The sequence below is a fragment of the Globicephala melas genome, chromosome 2 (assembly GCF_963455315.2).
Source record: "Globicephala melas chromosome 2, mGloMel1.2, whole genome shotgun sequence".
Classification (NCBI taxonomy): Eukaryota; Metazoa; Chordata; class Mammalia; order Artiodactyla; family Delphinidae; genus Globicephala; species Globicephala melas.
Window position 1 is genome coordinate 18,793,843 of NC_083315.2, and position 22,889 is coordinate 18,816,731.

The 22,889-nt window shown below is 38.9% G+C and overlaps 1 protein-coding gene across 1 annotated transcript in view; it reads right to left on the reverse strand.

Annotated features, from left to right (window-relative positions):
• ABI1 (abl interactor 1) overlaps positions 1-22,889 on the reverse strand; it is a 129,362-nt gene that overhangs the window by 105,494 nt on the left and 979 nt on the right. The gene's annotated exons all lie outside the window — the stretch shown is intronic.

The window sequence follows — 22,889 nt, forward strand, 5'->3', positions numbered from 1 at the left end:
ACCGGTTCCCGGAGAAGGCTGTGAAGCTTGGCAGAACTTGGTTAACTAGGAAACGCCCTTGAATCAGATACCCATCTGATAAGGATTTAAAAGGACTAGAGTATGGAAAACTCCAAATCTTTACTTCCTCTATTTTGTTAGAGATAACGCGACTCAAGCTTTACTTTCTAAACTTCTGCAGGCTTTACTTTCTAAACTTCCTCAATTCACTTAAAATTTGGGCAACACTTGATATTAACAGCTCTATACCAAGCAATGTACTCAACATTGGGGGTACAAGTTGAGTAAGGAGACTGTATACACTTACAGACCCACGATTTAAAAACAAACACATATATAATCTATAAAAAATATTTACTATGTTGTACACCTGAAACTGGAGTCCCCTTAAAACCATGGTCCCTTATTGAGTTTATGATTAATCTCTATCCAAAACTTCATTCATTTCTTTCTCCCCTCTGACCTCTAATCCTGTGCTAACACTAATCAACCTACGTCAGGTGACTATAGTTACTGCTGTCAATAACGTCGTTAATGCACTAAAATCGCTGTTACAGGTGTCATCATTAAGGTACAAACTCAGGATGTTTCTCCAGGGCAAGGTGAGCTCACAGACCGTGGACCATGGACCACCTGGCCAGAGAATCATAAACTGGAGACATTCTGACTCCCGAAATCACGATTAAGAAATGTCACAGAAATGTCACAGGGCAACGATTAATCCCAGTTTCTTTGTTCCTCATCTTTAAAACACCCGTAACTCAAAGACCAAGCTGGAGTGGGTTTGAGGCTTTTCTCTCACTCACTTGGCTTGGCGCCCTGCAATAAACCCTTACTCTGCTGCAAACTCCCACAGTCAAGAGTTTGGCTTTCTGAGCCATTAGCCCACAAGCGCTTTGCTTGGTTACAACACTAAGATAATACAGTAAATCAACTATACTTCCATTAATTTTTTTTTAATTTTTAAAAATAAAAAATAAAACCAAACAATTTTTAGTACTATCGCATCCTGATCTCTTATTCTTTGACTCTTTGCATATATCTCCCTACATCTTTGAAGTTTTGTACAGGTTGTTTCTCTACATCGTGTAAAATCATTGTGCTTTTTTAAAAATCATCAACTGCTTTGGAAAAGCCTAAAACACCCTATATTTCAAGCTTTTTATTTCAAGAGAAACATTAAATGCTTTTGATATAATGGACTATGAAAAGTATTGTCCAAAGGCCAAAAGGAAACTAATTTAAAGATCATTTAAAAGTCCATATTTTCATCTCTCCATGAAGTCATTTAGAATCACAATAACTATAAAAATAATAACATAACAACCAAATGTTTAAAAATTGACCCATGAATAGGTATTTATTGGATATTGCCTTTACTAGGGGCCATATGATGTTCAGCCTCTACAAGGAAAAATTTATATCTTCTCCTACCTGAAAGAGATAACTACACCCAGTCACCAGATTCTTTTTTTTTTTTTCGGCTGTGCAGCTTACGGGATGTTAGTTCCCTGACCAGGGGTTGAACCCTGGCCGAATTGGAAGGCGGAGGCCTAACCACTGGACCACCAGGGAATTCCCCCAATCAAGGATTCTAAGGTCCATAAATCAATAAATGACATACTCTCCATAATAATCCAAAATAGACGTAATAGTCTTTCTTTAATACTTATCATTAATCCAAACATCATTTAATACAAGTTATTGAAATTTGATGTATTCTTGAATCTGGTCTCTACACGAGCCAGATTTAACTATGGAAATCACTAAACTTATTTCCACATACTGATACATTTCAACAACATTGGGGAGTGATTAGGCAGGTGATGCTGCTTTACTCTTTTCAAAGTCCTATTAGATTTCTGTAACGCACACAACTCAGAGATAAATGACCTAAAGATTCTTTTCTATCTTTACCAAATAAGGAAATTTAAGCGTACACAGGTTAAGAGATTTAGCTAATGGCACTGAAAATAGTAGTCAAGTTCTCTGACTTCTAGAACAGAGGTCTTTCTACTATCCAGTTAAAACTTTCTCTTGAAATATTTATGGCTTATATAAAGTCTATTCAATGAAGTTATCCCTCATACCTTTAAGGTGATTGAGTTGAATATGCTATCCTTTGTATTTTTATTTAAAAAAACAACAACTAGTTTCCCTTATAATGATAGTCTGTAATAAGGCAATATCTCCTTTAAAACCAAATAGGATTTGTGGGGATAAAACCATAAAACACCAGCACCATACTGTAGCCATGGGTTTCAATATTTTTTGACACAATGTGAACCAGGATATATATATATATATGTGTGTGTATGTATGTGTGTGTATATATATATATATATATATATATGCTGGTTTAAAAGTTTCACAAAACTAAGTATGATACTCTTATTTTTCCTATTCTAATTCAATTTATTTAATGCTGGTAAGGACTATGAAATTGATCTCATGATCCACTACAGAAAGATGACCCATAGTTTGAAAACCATTTTTCCCTTCCACTAAATTAAACAAATATGACCCTTTACTAAGCATATATTATTATGATAAATTTATATTGTCATAAATTTTTTTAAAATCACAGTTATTAACAGACCAGAAAAATATGTATTAAAAGATTTAATAGAATAAAACTTAGCTAAAGTAAAGGACCTGAATTTCTATATCAAAACAGCTTACTCTGGGGCTTCCCTGGTGGCGCAGTGGTTGAGAGTCCATCTGCCGATGCAGGGGACACGGGTTCATGCCCCGGTCCAGGAAGATCCCACATGCCGTGGAGCGGCTGGGTCCGTGAGCCATGGCCGCTGAGCCTGTGCTCCCCAACAGGAGAGGCCACAACAGTAAGAGGCCTGCATACCGCAAAAAAAAAAACCCAAAAAACAAACAAACAAAAAAAAAAAACACAACAACTTACTCTGTACAATCTTAATTAAAATCCTAACAGGTTTTTTGTAAAAATTGACAAGGTGATTCTAAAATTTATCTGAATGCAAAGGCCCTGGTACAACCAAGACAACAGAAAAATGAAGTTAGAGGACATACACTACCAAATTTCAAGATTTACTAAAGCGCTACAGAAATTAGGACAAAGTGGACTTGGTGAAGAACACAAATAGTTCTTTGGAACAGACACTAATATATGCAGAAATTTATTTTATGACAAAAGTGCCAATGAAATTCAATGGGAGAAAGGATTCTTTTTCCCAATAAATGTGCTGGAGCCATTGGACATTCGTTTTTTTCATATGAACATTGAATCTACATCACCCAATACTCCAAAATTTATTCAGGATATATCACGGTTCCAAATGCAAAAGGTAAAGCAATAACGCTTCTTCAAGAAAGCATAGAGTAACTGCACAAGCTTGGGGTAGGCAAAGATTTCTTAACCAGGACACAATAAGCACTAACAAAAAAAAGAAAAAAAAGATAAATTGCTTTTATTTAGGGTTTTTGGTTTTGTGTATAAATTGCTTTTTAATAAAATGAAAAACTAAGCCATTGTATTCATTTCCTATTGCTGCTGTAAAAAATTACAACAAATTTAGTGACTTAGAACAACACGAATTCATTATCTTACAGCTCTGGAGATCAGAGATCTCACTTGTTTAAAATTAAATGTCAGGGCTTTTTTCCTTCTGGAGACTAGAGGAGAATGCATTCCCTTGCCTTTTCCAGCTCCTAGAGGCTACCTGCATCCCTTCACTATGGCCACTTCTTCCATCTTCATGTCAACAGCACAGCATCCTCAGATCTCTCTCTGACACTGCTTCTGTCATCACAACTTCTTTCTGACTCTGACCATCAACCTCCCTCTTATGAGGATCCTGTGACTACATACATCCCACCTAGATAATCGAAGAAAATCTCCCCATTTCGAGATTCTTAACTTGATTACACCTGCAAAGTCCCTCTTGCCATGTAAGGTAATATACTCACAGTTCGCAGGGATTAGGACATGGACATCCTTGAGGGGCCATTAGTCAGCCTACTATAGCCATCATTAAAATTATAAGTTTGTTCATGAAAAGACACTATTAAGAAAGTGAAAAGGGCTTCCCTGGTGGCGCAGTGGTTGAGAGTCCATCTGCTGATGCAGGGGACACGGGTTCGTGCCCCGGTCCGGGAAGATCCCACATGCCGCAGAGCAGCTGGGCCCGTGAGCCATGGCCGCTGAGCCTGCACGTCCGGAGCCTGTGCTCCGCAACGGGAGAGGCCACAACAGTGAGAGGCCAGCGTACCGCAAAAAAAAAAAAAAAAAAAAAAGAAAGTGAAAAGATAAGCCACAACACATACATTTGAGAGAGGACTTGTATCTATGAGGAAAAAAAGACAATTAAAAAAAAAGGACAACTAAAAAAAAAAAGATGACAATGGCACTCCATAAAAGGCCAATAAATACATGAAAAGGCACTCAACTCATTATGTATCAAGACAATGCAACTTAAAACTATAATAAGATAACTACACTCCACCAGGATGTAGTGTAAAATTTAAAAGACTGTACTATATACCCTTTAGAATGGCTAAAATAAAAAAGTCCTGACAATAGCAAATGCTACTGACAATGTAGGGTAATGGGACTTTCATATATTACTGGCTGTAAAATGCTATAGCCACTTTGGAAAACAGTTTAGTAGTTTCTTATAAAGCCAAACATATACTTAATAAATAAGCTAGCAGGGACTTCCCTTGTGGTCCAGTGGTTAAGACTTCACCTTCCAATGCAGGGGGTGAGGGTTAGATCCCTGGTCTGGGAACTAAGATCCCACATGCCTCGAGGCCAAAAAACAAAAGAAAAAAAAAAATAACCTAGCAATCCTACTCCTAGATATTTACCCAAGAGAAACAAACACTAACGTTCACACAAAAACCATGTGAGTGTTCATAGTAAAAACATTAAAAGCTGGTAACAAGTCAAATGTCCTTCAGCCACTTACTGAATAAACAAACTGGTACATCCAAACAATAGACCACTCTTCAGCAATAACATGTAACGGGGGCTTCCCCGGTGGCGCAGTGGTTGAGAGTTCCCCTGTCGATGCAGGGGACACGGGTTTGTGCCCCGGGCCGGGAAGATCCCACATGCCGCGGAGCGGCTGGGCCAGTGAGCCATGGCCGCTGAGCCTGCGCGTCCAGAGCCCGTGCTCCGCAACGGGAGAGGCCACAACAGTGAGAGGCCCGCGTACCGCAAAAAAAAAAAAAAAAAAAAAAAAAATTAACTATCTGGGATTTTTCTTTGGTTTTTAAAAAAATGTATTTATTTATTTTTGGCTGCACTGGGCCTTCGTTGCTGCGCACGGGCTTTCTCTAGTTGCGGTGAGCGGGGTCCACTCTTCGTTGTGGAACGCGGGCTTCTCATCATGGTGGCTTCTCTTTTTGCGGAGCAAGGGCTCTACGCACGCGGGCTCAGTAGTTGTGGCTCACGGGCTTAGTTGCTCCGCGGCATTTGGGATCTTCCCGGACCAGGGTTTTAACCCCTGTCCCCTGCATTAGGAGGCGGATTCTAAACCACTGCGCCACCAGGGAAGCCCATCATATGGTATTTTAAGAGAAAAAAAATCCAGTTATACATTGCTTAGACGAGATACTTACAAAAGCCATATTGAAATAAAGGGATAGAAAAATATTTATTGAGCAAAAACTGTTACAGAAATATGTCAAATTAATTACAGTCAAGGCCAAAAAACATTACAAAGGATACAAGAGGGCATTAGATGATAATAATAAAAGGAACAAAGCATCAAGAAGACAAGTAATTATAACTTTGCAGTAGCCAACATCACAGCCTTTCAATATATAAACCAAAATCTTTTTTTTTTTTTTTTTTTTTTGGCCATGCGGCATGCAGGATCATAGTTCCCCGGACAACCAGGGATCAAACCCGTGCCCCCTGCAGTGGAAGCCCAGAGTCCTAATCACTGGACCGCCAGGGAAGTCCCTAAACCCAAATCTTTACAAGGAAAAACGGACGTATTGACAACCATAAATGGAAGATTTCTTTTAATTTTTTTTCATAAATGGAAGATTTTAACACATTCTTATCAGAGACCAAGGAAGCAAGCAAAAAGTTTATGTAAAATATTTTAACAACAAAAAAAAATATTTTAACAATATAATTAACAAAAAAGCACAGATGATCAATATTAGCTATGAAAAAGAGGACATAACACAAATTGCAATGACAAAAAGTAAGAAATTTGCATACTTTCCAGAGTGACTAAGTTGAATAATAAATATCAGTTCTATGTGTATCTCCTTCACTTTAATTGGTTGGGGGGAAGGGGGTGGAGACAATTTGTGTGAACCAGTTAATGTTCTTTATTTGTGCAGGGATGCCGGTTTCAAACTATTTCCTAAAAGATATTTTAATTTGAGATTCAAAATCCTGTGCCTCACTGAAATAGGTCACAGACCTAAATGAAAGAGCTCAAACTGTAAAATTTCTACAATAAAAATTTCTACAATAAAATTTCTACAATAAAAAATTTCTTAGTTTTAGTTTCTAAAACTAAGACAAAATCTTAGTGTACTTGGGTTAAGCAAAAACTAAAAAGGATGTAAAAACATGAAATATGAAATTTAAAAATGATAAACTGGATTTCATGAAAATTAAAAACATTTGCTCCTAAAATGACATCTTTAACAAAATGAAGTATAGCGTGGTGACTATAGTTAATAATATCATACTGCATATTTGAAAGAGAGTAGCACTTAAAGGTCCTCATTACACACACTAAAGTTTTGTAACTATGCATGGTGACAGATGTTAACTAGACTTATTGTGGTGATCATTTTGAAATATACATATATCAAACCATTATGTAGTATACCTGAAACTAATATAATGTTATATGTCAGTTATAACTCAATAATAATAAAATAAATAAATAAAATGAAAAGGCAAACCACAGACTGGAAGAAAATATTTGCAAAACAAATATTTAATAAAGGAGTTGTATCCATAATATATAAAGAACTCTTACAACTCAATAATAGGATAACAAACCAATTTTTTTACAGGCCAAAAGATTTGAAGAGACACTTCACCAAAGAAGACATACAATGGCAAAAACAAACCCCCCAGACACACAAAAAATAAACCACAAAAAGATGCACAATGCCATTAGTTATTAAGTAAATGAAAACTTAAACCACAATAAGATACCACTATATAACCGATAGGATGACTAAAATTTCGATGTGGACCAAATGTGGCTCTCATACATCACTGGTGAAAATGCAAAATGGTAAGACCACTTTGGAAAACAATTATGTAGTTTCTCATAAATGTAAAACACACTTATGATCCTGCAATTCCACTCCCAGGTAATGAAAACATGTCCACAGGAAGACTTATAAGCAAATGTTCAAAACAGCCAAAACCTGAAAAGAACTATATGTCCATATAGATAAACTGATATATCCACATAATGGAGTACTACTGAGCACTAAAAAGGAACAAACTGATACACACAACAGCATGGATGAATCACAAAAGCATTATGCTCAGTGAAAGAATATACACAAAAGGCTACATACTGTATGATTCCATTTATATGAAATTTTAGAAAAGGCAAAAAAAAACCTACAGTGATAGAAATCATATCAGACTTTGCCAGAGGCCAGAAGAGGGATAGGGGAGTGACTCCAAAGAGACATAAGTAAACTTTTAAGGGTGATGGAAATGTTCTACATCATAATTGTAGTGGGGGTTACATGAAAATATACATTTGTCAAACCTCATGGAATTGCACATTTAAAATTTGTGAGTTTTATTGTAACTAAATTACATCTAACTGAAGATGACCCCAGAAAGTACAGGCAGGAGAAAAATCCCTTGCTTCGAATATTAGAGAACAGGAAAAAGTTACATATTTTTGTTGCCTTTGATATATGATGAAAAGTCATACAATCCAAAAAGACAGCTTGCCTTTCCCAGTAGTAAGGGTGACTAAATGCTCAAGAGTTAACATTAAGTATTATAGGTACACATTGTGACACTAAATTATGAGCATGATGCTAACTTTTGAGAGTCCAACTTCTCTCCCATCATGTGCACTTTTATAGTATTTAATGCTTTAGTATTTTTTTGTTTGTTTGTTTTTGTTTTTTTGCGGTACGCGGGCCTCTCACTGTTGTAGCCTCTCCCGTCGCGGAGCACAGGCACCGGACGCGCAGGCTCAGCGGCCATGGCTCACGAGCCCAGCCGCTCCGCGGCACGCGGGATCCTCCCGGACCGGGGCACGAACCCGCGTCCCCTGCATCAGCTGGCGGACTCTCAACCACTGCACCACCAGGAAAGCCCTTTAGTATTTTATTAATGTTAATATTTTACTTTATTTATTTAGGCTGCGCCGCGCAGCATGCAGATCTTAGTTTCCCAACGAGGGATCAAACTTGGGCCCTCAGCAATGAAAGCACGGAGTCCTAACCACTGGACCACCTGGGAACTCCCTGATTTAGTATTTTTCTGTGGGGTTATTTTTTTTTCAAATAAATCTCAACAGAATAAAGAATAACAGTATTAAATTTGATGGATTCCTTGGGCTCCTGTTGAAAATCAGACATTGTACGTTTCATTTCATGGATGTCTAGTCAAGCTAATCATTTTGGTCATGAAAAACAGTTTGTAACTGCAAATTCTGCACATGTGCTTGGAGAGAAATTGAAATTTCATGTATTCCACTTTGAAATAGCAGATTGCTGACGATCATAAAGACCTTAGTTCAGAGGGATGAAGAGACTTGCCAGGCAACATCATAATTTGGACTATATTGTTATCTGACACACAAGGGGGGACACTGCGTATACTTAGAGAACCTCAGACTCCTGGGAAGCTAATTCACAATATTGCATCCCAGGATACTAAACTGGAAGTTAGTGGTCAGCAAACCAGAATGTAGAGGAGCAATGTGGTACAGTGGACAGAAACCAGGAGTCAGGCAACCAGGGCTCTTCTCCCCCATCCCCAGGGTCCCCATCCACTACACTATGTGACATGATCACGTTCTCAAAAAAAAAAAAAAAAAAAGGAGAGGAGAGTGTATTAGTCTACTCAGGCTACCATAACAAAATAACCACAGATTATGTAGCTTAAACAATAGAAATTTATTGCCTCACAGTTCTGGAGGCTGCAAGTCCAAGATCAAGGAGTCAGTAGGTTTCTCCTGAGGCCTTTCTCCTTGACTCGAAGATGGCCATCTTCTCACTTTGTTCGTACGCGGCCTTTTCCCTGGTGTCTCTCCGTGTATCCTAACCCTCATCTTTTGATAAGGACACCACTCATATTGGATTAGGGTAGGACCCTGTGACCTCATTTAACCTTAACTACCACTTTAAAGGCCCTACCTCCAAATACATTCACAGTCTAAGGTACTTGAAGTTAGGACTTCAACCTAGGAATTTTGGGGGGACACAATTTAGTCCATTGCAGGGAATTAACTGACATCCTAATATTCTACAACCCTCAATTATTACCTTGCCTTGTTTCTTTTCAAATTAACAGTACCACCCAGGAATCTCCAGAAAAGGAAGGAGGGTTAATAGGACACTCTGTTTGAACAGTTTAGCAAGACAAGAAGATTTCAGGGGATGAAATGAACTGTAAACACTCCAAATTTTATTATAGTTGATAATAAAATTTGATGGTGGGTGTCTTTTTATGCAGAGTCATGACATTTGTAGGAGGTCAAGCCCATCTGCCAGTTTTCAGGCAGGCCTGATTCTTTTAACACAGAAAGATCTTTCTTGGACACATTAAGCCAAGCCAGTGTTATCTTAGTGTGGAGCAAGCTGTTACCACGAAATAAATAAAAATTAGCAACGGCTAAAAATGAAAGGCGCCTGGGGTGCTTGGGGAAAAAATATATCCTTTAAATGAAATCTCATGTTGTGTTTTCTTCTTTACCAGAAGCTGCAATATTTCCAGCATGATTTGAATGAATTAATCACTTGTTAATTTTGGAAGCTGCTGAACCAACACAACCTCCTCCACTTCCCTCTCTCAACTTCAGGAGGCTGCTGCACATGTCTGCGACTATCAGAGCAGCTGACCTCGCCAGCAATAACAAGGGTTACTTTCTTTGAACCTCGTGGCGAACTGGGTACTAGCAACGGCCCTTCCCTGAACTTTGTCCCTCCAACCCTTCCAGTGGTTTTACCAATCCCTTATTGTTAGAAATATCTAGAGTAATTTCTCTTTCCCTGACTAATACAACTGAACAAAATGACATTTAAAAAGTCTAAAGACAGGGGGCTTCCCTGGTGGCGCAGTGGTTGAGAGTCCGCCTGCCGATGCAGGGGACATGGGTTCATGCCCCGGTCTGGGAAGATCCCACATGCTGCGGAGCGGCTGGGCCCATGAGCCATGGCCACTGAGCCTGCGCGTCTGGAGCCTGTGCTCCGCAACAGGAGAGGCCACAACAGTGAGAGGCCCGTGTACCGCAAAAAAAAAAAAAAAAAAAAAAAGTCTAAAGACAGGGACTTCCCTGGCAGTCCTGTGGTTAAGAATCCGCCTTCCAATGCAGGGGACGCAAGTTCGATCCCTGGTCAGGGAACTAAGATCCCACATGCCAAGGGGTAACTAAGCCCGTGTGCCACAACTACTGAGCCTGCGCGCTCTGGAGCCACAACCAGGAAGAAGCCCACTCACTGCAACGAAAGGTCCCGCGTGCTGAAATAAATAAATAAATAAATAAAAGTCTAAAGGCAAATGACAATTCATGTAAAGTTAGTATTTCTTTAGTTGGAAGTTACAGAAAACAACTCAAGATACCGTAAGAAAGAAAAAGGGAAAAGGGGAGGAAAAAAGAAAAAGAAAAAAAGGATTACATTACAAAAATTCAGGCTTACCTATAGAACTCAAAAACAGAAATGCAGTCAGTCCTAAATAAGTACTAGTACTAATCATGGAGATTCCTCAGTAAACTAAAAATAGAATTATCATACGATCCAGAAATCCCACTTGTAGGCATACACCCAAAAGAATTGAAGGCAAATAGCTCAAAGATATTTGTATACCCGTGTTCATAGAAGCATTATTCAAAATAGCTAAAATGTGGAAGGAAGTGTCCATCAATGAATTAAAGGATAAGCAAAATGTGGTATATACTTACAATGGTATATTTTCGGCCTTAAAAAGGAAGGAAATTCTCTGATATGTTACAATATAGATGAACTTTTTTTTTTTTTTTGGCCACACAGCATGTGGGATCTTAGTTCCCTGACCAGGGATCGAAACTGTGTCCCCCTACAGTGGAAGTGTGGAGTCTTAACCACGGGACGGCCAGGGAAGTCTAACATGAATGAACCTTGAGGACATTTTGCTAAGTGAAATAAGCCAGTCACAAAAAGACAAACACTACGTGATTCCCCTTATATGAGGTGCTTAGAGCAGTTAAAATGATACCAACAGAAAATAGAAGGGTGGCTGCCAGGGACTGGGGAGAGGGAAGAATGGGGAGTTATTGTTTACTGGGTAGAGAGTTTCAGTTTTACAAAATGAAAAGAGTTGTAGGGGTAGATGGTGATCTTGGCTTCACAACAGCGTTAACGTGCTTACTGCCACTGAACTGTGCACTAGAAAATGATCAAGATGGAAATCTTTGTTATGTTTATTTTACCACAATAAAAAAGAAAGAAAGGAAGATCCCACATCAGTAACCTAACTTGTCATGTTAAGACACTGGAAAAGGATGAGTAAACTAAATCATACTAAGTAAAGAAGAAGGAAGGAAATAACAAATATTAGAGAAAAAAAAGCTTCAGTCATTTATACTCAGTCAGCAAGTCTGTCCCTTTAGTTGCATCCTTGCCTGCCATGAATATTTTTGGTGTTTATACTTTTGGCCAGTATACTGAATGGAGAATGGCATTTCATTATTTTAATCTGTATGCTTGAGTATCTCTTCGTATGTTTATTCTTTATTGATTAGTCAGATTTCCACTTTTAAAAACTGCCCGTTCAAGTCCACTGCACTTTTTTGTATTGTTGTTCACGTTCTCTTATTGATTTGTAGATTCTCCTCATATGTTAAGGATATTAAATGGGTTACAACACCTTGTATGACTTTACAATTACTTTAGTCTTTGCTTATGGTATTTTGCCATTCAAAAGCAAAACATAAAAACAAAGAGAAAAAACTGTGTTCAACAAATATAAGCATTTCTGATCAAAACTGTTTGCCCTCACAAATCTGTTCTTCCCTTCCTACTGTTCACTAGGTCATCCAAGTAAACTACATTTCTCAGCTTTCCTAAGAGGCTAGACGTGGCTGCAGGATGAAGCTTGTACCAACGGGATTGAGGGGAAGGGATATATAAAATTTCTGACTCACTTGTTCCAATGACTTATCTCTGGACTCACCTCCTGGCTTTCCTTAGCACCAGCTGTCAATGGTGGAATCCAAGCCTTTTTAGACTGAGTGCAGTTAAACTCCTTTATGGACAGTTGTGTTCTTATAAGCTGAGATTAAATAAACTGTCCACCAAAGACTTTCTACTACCAAAACAATTTAAAGAGTCCAGTACAGCTGATGTGAATTCAAGAATAAGACTCAAGGACCTCTCCAGTGGTCCAGTGGTTAAGAATCCACCTGCCGATTCAGGGGACATGGGTTCGAGCCCTGGTCCGGGAAGATCCCACAGGCTGCGGGTCAACTAAGCCTGTGTGCTACAACTACTGAGCCTGCTCTCTAGAGCCCGCTGGCCGCAACTACTGAGCCCACGTGCTGCAACTACTGAAGCCTGTGCACCTAGAGCCCGTGCTCCGCAACCAGAGAAGCCTGCACACTGCAACGAAGAGTAGCCCCCGCTCAGACAACTAAAGAAAGCTGGCACACAGCAACGAAGACCCAACGCAGCCATAAATAAATAAATAAATAAATATTCAATTTTTTTAAAAAAGAATAAGACTCAATCTCTGTTAGTGTGTTTAATTTGTTATCTTGACAGATATGAATCCCATAAAATAATAAAGGCATAAATTTACTATATTTTGCCTCTAGATTGTATGCTGTTTTATTTTGGCAAATTGCAAGTGTGGATATCTTAGGCCAATACTCTACACATGATGCAGAAGAATTTTAGACTCAACTATTCCACTACTGGCCAGTATTACACTCTTTTTCATTTTCACAGAGAATCGATAAGAAATACTTCAAAAATGTTTGCAAGAATTCAATTATAATCCTATAATTTTAAAGAACACCAGTGTTTTTCATTAGAAAATTAGTTAATATCTCTAACTATGATCATAACATCAATAAAATGGATCATGACCAGGATTTTTAAAAATAAAAAAGAGGAGACAATTTTAGAGTATATAACACAAGTATTATTTAATGAAAATTTTGTTTTAAATAATATACATATAAGAGTATTCCTTGGTGATGGAAAACACATTTCTTATTTGGAAACCTAGTCGGAAAAGTTTGTAAAATTCTTGGACCACCAGATCAAGTCGATGGAGATGTCCATATAAGAGCAACACTTTGATATCAACCCAAGGAGCAGGGTAAATAGGAATGTAGTCCTAATAGTCCCATAAGTGTTTTGAGCAAACAGTATCTTTTTTTTCAGATTTTATTTATTTAGTTTAATTTGTAAGACATTCACATGGTTTAATATTCAAAAAGCTCAAAAAAGTATGCATTGAGAATCACACCTGATTCCTAGTAACCAACCCCAGAGGCAACAAATGTTATTAATTCCTTATAGGCCTTGTAGCTCTTCTATGCCCATAAAAACAAAATTTTTACCTAAATCGTACATAGTGTTCTTCCTTCTTTCTTTTTTGTTTATTTAACCATATCTCGGAGATCATTCCATATCATACGTTAAAACTGCCCCGTTATTCTTTATGGTATTTTACCGATTGGATGGGTCATAATTATTCACTCAGTTCCATGTGGAAGGACATTTAAATTTTTTTCAAACTTTATCACCACAATACTGCAGTGAAGAGTTTTTATTTTACATAAGAAAATATAGCCCTATATGTTATCAAAACATATTTAAGGGAGTTCCCTGGCAGTCCAATCGTTAGGACTCGGCACTTTCACCTCTGTGGCCTGGGTTCAGTCCCTGGTCGGAGGAACTAAGATCCCACAAGCTGCTCAGCACATCCAAAAACAAAATAAATCAAAACATATTGAAATGTTACTATAACTTAAATGGTTTTGTAATGGCACATGAATAGATAAAGAGACAAAAGAAAAAGAATAGAAAGTCCAGAAAGAAGCCCCCAAATATAATAGGAACTAGTTTGTTCATTCGTTTGCTTGTTTAAGGCAAATCCATTTACCCATCTGAAACACACTGGCCTATTCTGAAGGAGAACAGTCCAACCTTGTAGTTCTGATTAATCCTGGATGAAAACAGTTTACTGGATTTGGCTTTGCTGAAATAAACACAAAGCCCTGAATTATAAAAAAAAAAAAAAAAAGATTTGCATTGCAAAATTAAGTTCTGTGAAGTAGGATTTCTCCATTTTCCCACCGTTTTCACATTTTCCAAGGGCATATAATTTATAAAGTTGAGTTTGTATTGTGACAAAATATATTTAACATAAAATTTACTGCTTTATTTTTAAGTGTACAGTTCAGTAATGTTGAATATATCCACAATGTTGTACAACCATCACCGTTATCCATCTGCAGAACTTTTTCATCTTCCCAAAGTGAAATTTTATACCCATTAAATAATAACTGTCCATTCACCCCTCCACCCAGCCCCTGGCAACCAGCAGTCTACTTTCTGTCTATATGAATTTGACTACTCTAGGTACCTCGTGGAAGTACAATATTTGTCCTTCTGCGACTGGCTTATTTGGCTTAGCATAATGTCTTCAAGGTTTATCCATGTAACATGCGTCAGAATTTCCTTCATTTTTTTAAGGATGAATCAGATTCCATCATATGTATGTTCCACATCTTGTTTATCTACTCATCTGTTTATGGACAATAGGGTCCACCGTCTGGGTATTGTCACTAGTGCTGCTATCAACATGACTGTACAAACATATGTCTGAGTTTCTGCTTTCAAATACATGTCCAGAAGGGAAATTGCTGGGTCATGTGATAATTCTAATCTTTTTTTTTTTTTTTTTGGCCATGCTGCTGGGCTTGCAGGATCTTAGTTCCCTGACCAGGGACTGAACCCGGGCCCTTGGCAGTGAAAGTGCAGCATCCTAACCACTGGACCGCCAGGGAATTCCCTGATAATTCTATATTTAATTTTGTGAGGAACTGCCATACTGTTTTCCAGAGCAGGTGCACTATCTTACATTTCCACCAGCAATACACAATGGTTCCAATTTCTCCACATCCTCACCAATACTGCTATCTTCTGATTTTTTGATAATAACTATCCTAATGTGATGTGATGTGGTATCTCACTGTGGTTTTGATTTGCATTCCCCAATTGATTAGTGGTGCTGAGCATCATTTCATCTGTTCATTGGCCACCTGCATACCTTCTTTGGAGAAATGTCTGTTCAAGTCCTTTGTACGTTTTTAGATCTGTTTTTTGTTGTTGCTGCTGGGTTGTGGGAACTAGTATTTTTAAAGGGGGCATTTCAAATCGGGGGGAAGAGGTGAATTATTCAATAAGCAATGTGGGGCAATTGGGTAAAATTCTACAAAATAAAATTTGTTACACTTCTCATATTTGCTTTTTTCAGGGAAATAAAATATTCAGATAAAAATGTAGACCCTCTGTGTGCCATAACCAGTCCCTCCACCCACCAAGGCAATCACTAGCGTGAATTTAGTGTTTATCTTTCTATTGAAAGATATTTTACACATTACGTTTGTATACGTTTGTATATTTTACACATTACGTTTGTATAAATTTATAATTCTGTTTTTTGTGTTTTATATATTCTACAAATTTTTTTTCCACTTAACATTATATTCTTGTGATTCACAGTCGAATGGTCCATTCCTTTTTCATCACTGTATAGTATCTCATTGTTTAAATGTTCCACACTTTATTATGCATTCTCCATTTGAAGGTATTTTGGTTGTTTCAAGCTGTTTACTATTACAAACAGCTTTCTGATGTTTATATTTTTATATTCAGGAAATTTGGAAGGACAAATAGACCAAACAAGGCTGGTGCTGGTATTCATGATGTCATCAAGGACTCGGACTCCTCTTCTCCTTGATACATGACTCTTGTTATATATGGGGTAAGATAGCTGCTATACCTCTATCCATTTCAACAACTTTTCATTAAGAAGAAGGATGAGGGTAAAAGGCTAAGAGGCAAGCCAACTAAATCTTTACCTGTAAAAAATCCTTCACAGAAGCACTATCCAGCAACTGCCATTATACTCACAGACCAGAAATGTGACACATGGCTACCTTTAGCTGTAGGAGAGTCTAGGAAATTGAGTTCTTAGCTTTTTATAACCTCTATAGAGACAAGGGAGAAGGGAGTTGGATATAGAGACTATCACTCAACATATGTGTTGAGGAACTTCCTTGGTGACACAGTGGTTAAGAACCCACCTGCCAATGCAGCGGACATGGGTTCGATCCCTGGTCTGGGAAGATCCCACATGCTGCAGAGCAACTAAGCCTGCAAGCCACAACTACTGAGCCTGTGTGCCACAACTACTGAAGCCCGAGAGCCTAGAGCCTGTGCTCCGCAGAAAGAGAAGCCACCGCAATGAGAAGCCTGCGCACAGCACAAAGACCCAATGCAGCCAAAAATAAATAACTAAAATAAATAAATAAATTTATATTAAAAAAGTATGTTGAAAGGTTTTTTTCCAAATCGGTAGCATGCTTTTAGTTTTATATATATATATATATATATATATATATATATCTCTTCTTTCACACCAAAGTTTTCAATTTGGATGTAGTAAAACATATTGTAGACAATGTTTATTCTGCCCCGAATAATTCATATTCTGAAACTCTAATTCCCAGTGTGATGGTTTTTGGAGGTGGGGACTTCAGGATGTAATTAGGTTTTGATTAGTTCATGAACTTGGGGACTCTCATGATGGGATTAGTGCCCTTATGAGAAGATGAAGAGAAAGAGGCCTCTCTCTCAATGAGCATTCATCACACTGAGGAAAGGACAGCAAAAAGGCAGCCATCTGCAAGCCAGGGAAGGGGCTCTCACCAAGAACCCCAGGCAGCTAGTACCCTGATCTTGGATTTCTCAGCCTTCATAATTGTGAGAAATAAATGTCTGATGTTTAAGCCACTCAGTCTGTGGTATTTAGTTAATGCAAGCCTAAGCTAAGACAATTTTCACAATTCTATTTTGGGGGGCTTGTTATGTAAACCTTTCCTTAATACTTAATCATAAACAAGACCACTGTGCTGCATGACTTCGGGGGGCATCGACTAAAATCCATTAAAACACGAATGGTACCCTCTGGTGTTGTGCAATGCAGCAGCTGTTTTATTTTTCTTCTAAGAACTGTCTTTTTTTTTTTTTGCGGTACGCGGGCCTCTCACTGTTGTGGCCTCTCCCGTTGCGGAGACGCGCAGGCTCAGCGGCCATGGCTCACGGGCCTAGCCGCTCCGCGGCATGTGGGATCTTCCCGGACCGGGGCACAAACCCGTGTTCCCTGCATCGGCAGGCGGACTCTCAACCACTGCGCCACCAGGGAAGCCCTAAGAACTTTTTTCTTTTTTAATTAATTTTATTTTTGGCTGTGTTGATAAATTTTGATAATTTTGCCCATTGATAAATTTCATTATTTTCCATAAAGGTATTACACATTTTTTTATTTGTTCCTGGTACTTTGGAATGTATTGCTGTTGTCAATATTTTTCTATTACACTTTCTAATTGATTAGTGTTGGTTTAAGGGATCATTATTGATTGACCTTATGTTCAGCTGAACACTTTCTTCACTGTAATAACCGTTGCTTCCCCTAATTTTTTTTTTTTTTTTTTTGGCTGTGCCTCACGGCTTGTGGGATCTTAGTTCCCTGACCAGGGACTGAACCTGAGCCTCAGCACTGAGAGTGCCAAGTCCTAACCACTAGACTGCCAGGGCATTCCCTCCCCTAAATTTTCTACGTGGACAAACATATCATCTGCAAATAATGAAAGATTCACTTTTTCTTTCCTGATTCTTATATCTCATTCATATTTTTTTGTCTTGTTGCATTAGCTAAGAATGTCTTATCGTCTAAGAATTTGTAGTTTTCCTTTTTATTTTTTTTATTTAAAAATTTTAAAAATTTATTTTATTTACTGATTTTTGGCTGTGTTGGGTCTTCGTTGCCACGCGCAGGCTTTCTCTAGTTGCGGTGAGCGGGGGCTACTAATTGTGGTGCGTGGGCTGCTCATTGCGGTGGCTTCTCTTGTTGCGGAGCACGGGCTCTAGGCGTGCGGGCTTCAGCAGTTGTGGCTCGTGGGCTCTAGACTGCAAGTTCAGTAGCTGTAGCACACGGGCTCGAACCCATGTTCCCTGCATTGGCAGGCGGATTATTAACCACTGCGCCACCCGGGAAGCCCCTAGTTTTACTTTTTATATTTAAGTCTTTAATCTATCTGGCCTTGACTTCTGCATTCCAATATTAGAAAACTATAGATTTTGTATATTTATCTCAAATTATTCATCTGCTTGAACTCAAATTCATTTTAATAGCATTTTAGCTTATTCAATATTATTTTTCTAGACAATTCTATTATCCAAAAATAAAAATTTTGTCTCTTCCTTTCTTATATTTATGCCTCATTTCTTTTTCCTCTTTGGCTGTCTTTCAGAAGTATGGCTGGAGTCTTTATCCATTCAGTCTGCCATAATAAAATACCATAGACTGGGTGGCTTAAGCAACAGAAATTTATTTCTTACAGTCTAGAGGCTGAGAAGCCCAAGGTCAAGATGCTGGCTTATAGATAGGTACTTTCTTTCTATGTCCTCACATAGTGGAGAGAAAGAGTTCTGGTGTCTCCTTTTCGTATAAGGGCACCACCCTATTGGATTTGGGTCCCACCCTTATGACCTCATTTAGCCTTTATCACAGGCCCTATCTCCAAATACAATCACATTGGGGGTTAGGGCTTCAACACATGAATTTTGTGGACACAAACATTCAGTCCATAACAGATGGTATTTCTGAATAACAGCCAAGGTTGGGTTTTTGTTTTGTCTTTTCATTTTCTCTTTTTATTTAGGTTAGATTTAAAAATTTTTTTTTCCTTGTGATGAGAACTCTTTTTTAAAAAATATTTATTTATTTATATTTATCTTGGCTGCACCGGGTCTTAGTTGCAGCATGTGGACTCTTAGTTGTGGCATGTATGTGAGATCTAGTTCCCCAGCCAGGGATTGAACTCCAGCCCCCTACATTGGGAGCACGGATTCTTACCCACTGGACCACCACTGAAGTTCCAGTTAGATTTTTTTTTTTTTTTTTTTGCGGTACGTGGGCCTCTCACTGTTGTGGCCTCTCCCGTTGTGGAGCACAGGCTCTGGACGCGTAGGCTCAGTGGCCATGGCTCACAGGCCCAGCTGTTCCGTGGCATGTGAGATCTTCCCGGACCGGGGCACGAACCCATGTCCCCTGCATTGGCAGGCAGACTCTCAACCACTGTGCCACCAGGGAAGCCCCCCTGTTAGATTTTTTAATGTTTATCTTTCTATATATTTCTGGAATAAAATTTGGCCACGCCAAGTAATAATTATAATAACTGTGGTGAATTTGTATTGGGTCATCATTCTTAGAGAAGCTAGAACTGTATCTAACAAATGAATTTAAAAAAAATTTTTATTTATTTTTGGCTGCGTTGGGTCTTTGTTGCTGTGCACGGGCTTTCTCTAGTTGCGGCGAACGGGGGCTGCTCTTCGTTGTGGAGCATGGGCTTCTCGTTGGGGTGGCTTCTCTTGTTGTGGAGCACGGGCTCTAGGTGTGCCAGCTCAGTAGTTGTGGCACATGGGCTTAGTTGCTCTGTGGCATGTGGGATCTTCCCGGACCAGGGATCGAACCCATGTCCCCTGCATTGGCACGTGGATTCTTATCCACTGCACCACCAGGGAAGTCCCCTCCCAGATGAATTTATGTGAGGTTTGGCAGGCAGAAGTGAAGCAGCTCTGAAGGATACCAGGCGTGGAGTAGCAGCTTGACACACAGCTTCTCTGGGTCTTAAGTCAGGCATGAGTTCAGCTCCATGGAGACTGGTACCATTTTGTTCTGAAGGTTATATGCACATCACTGAATTTAGAAGCAGTGAGAGATAACATAGGATTCAATTTGTCCTCATTGGTTTCAGTTTGTGCTTAGGGGTCTCAGTTTGCTCTTCAGTCCTTCACACCAGTTCCTGACTATAAGATATGCTGACCTATAGCCATTTTAGCCTCACCTCCAGAAACAGAGGCAAAGTGTTCCAAAGGCCTCTTTATCAGCTCCCACAGTTATGTAAACTCTAATCCCTGTAATTGCTCTCTTATACCGGGCTTCCCTGGTGGCGCAGTGGTTAAGAGTCCGCCTGCCAATGCAGGGGACACGTGTTCGAGCCCTGGTCCAGGAAAATCCCACGTGCCACAGAGCAACTAAGCCCATGAGCCACAACTACTGAGCCTGTGCTCTAGAGCCTGAGAGCCACAACTACTGAGCCCGCGTACCATGACTACTGAAGCCCATGCTCTGCAACAAGAGAGGCCACTGCAATGAGAGGCCTGCGCACTGTAACGAACAGTAGACCCCCTCACCACAACTAGAGAAAGCCCGTGCGCAGCAACGAAGACCCAACGCAGCCAAAAATAAATCCCCCCCCCAAAAAATCTCTTATACTGTATCAATCATAGTAGTTCTGCTTTCCTAACCAAACTGTAGCTGATACAAAAATAGTCTTCATGGATCCATAACAAAGTACAAACTCCTTTGCATGGCATATATGACCTTCAAGTCGGCCTCAATCAGTGCTTTGACCTTTCATCCAGTGCTTTGACCCACCTTCCCTCATAACTATGTTGCCATCATGTGAACAAACTTGCTGCTAACCACATATGGTGTACTGTTTTAGCTTTTTTTTCTTCCAGTTTTACTGAGATATAATTGACATACAGCACTGTATAAGTTTAAGGTGTACAGCATAATGATTTGACTTAACATACATCTTGAAATGATTATCACAGGAAGTTTAATAAACAAAAAAGAAAAAGAAGTATTTTTTTACCTGTGATGAGAACTCTTAGGATTTACTCTAACAACTTTCATATATATCATACAGCAGTGTTAATTATATTAATCATGTTGTATATTATATCCTTAGTATTTATTTTATAACTGGAAGTTCGTATCTTTTGACCACCTTCATTCAATTCCTCCTCCCTCCGCTTCCCACCTCTGGTAACTGCAAATCTGGTCTCTTTCTATGAGTTTGTTTTTCTTTTTAAGTATAATTGACGTACAACACTATGTTAGTTCCTGGTGCACAACATAGTGATAACGATATTTCTATACATTACAAGATGATCACTTGTTTTAGCTTTTCTACCTCTACCTAGAATGACTCTCTCCCCATTCCAGAAGAACCAGCTAAAAAGTTGCTTCCTCTGTGACATCCCCCTCATCTGTCACATAGATTTAATCTTTCTCTTGTTCCCATGGCACTTAAATTTTTTAAATGAAAGTTTTAATTGAAGGATAACATATACAAAGAAAAATAAACAAATCTTAGTTATGCATTTCAGTAGTTACACAAAGTGAACATACCCCTGTACCCCTGTGAAAAGCACCTAACTCAAGAAATAGAACAATACTAGAACCTCAGAGTTCCCTCTTCCCATTTCCAGACACTTTACTTCCAGCCTGAATTTGAACATACGTTGGTTTTGCCTGTTTGAAACTTATGTAGACAGAATCATACAATATGGTCTCTTTTGAATCTAGATTCTTTTCCCTTGCGCCTCTGAGATTCACGGAAGATGCTGAACAGATGTAGTTCATTTGCTCTCATTGCTCTTCAGTAGTCCATATTTACCTATTCCACTGTTGATGGTCACTGAGTTGCTTCCAGGTTTGGGCTGTTAGCAAACAGTGCTATTATGAACACTTTTGTAGTTGACTTTTGGTACACATAATATAGTGTTTTTTATATCTTTCAGTTTTAACACTTCTGCATTGCGGTGTAATTATTACATTACATACCTGTTTCCCACACTAGACTGAGTTCCCTGAAAGGCTTTGTAACTTCAGTGTCAATTACATTACATGAGACATAGCAGGACTTTTAAAATATTTGTAAAGGAAGGAGCATCTAAAAGAATCCTTTTTATTTTAATATTTATTCCTTTATGTTTCTTAAAACCCTTAAACGTACTATTTTACCTTTCTTGTGGCCATGTGTAAGAAGCGGACCCATTCTTAATTAAAATATCTGTAGAGGGCTTCCCTGGTGGCGCAGTGGTTAAGAATCCACCTGCCAATGCAGGGGACACGGGTTCGAGCCCTGGTCCGGGAAGATCCCACTTGCCGCGGAGCAACTAAACCCGTGCACCACAACTACTCAGCCTGTACTCTAGAGCCCATGAGCCACAACTACTGAAGCCCGTGTGCCACAACTACTGAAGCCCGCGTGCCTAGAGCCTGTGCTTTGCAACAAGAGAAGCCACCACAATGAGAAGCCTGCGCCCCACAACAAAGAGTAGCCCCTGCTCACTTCAACTAGAGAAAGCCCGCGTGCACCAGCGAAGACCCAATGCAGCCAAAAATTAAATTAATGAATAAATAAATTTAAATAAAAAGTATCTATAGAAATACATGATCAAGAATGCTTTATTTACTGCAGTGATCATTTCATAATGTATGCAAATATCAAATCATTATGTTGTACACCTGAAACTAATATATTGTTATATGTCAATATATCTCAATTTAAAATAAATGCTTCATATTAGGCACTGTA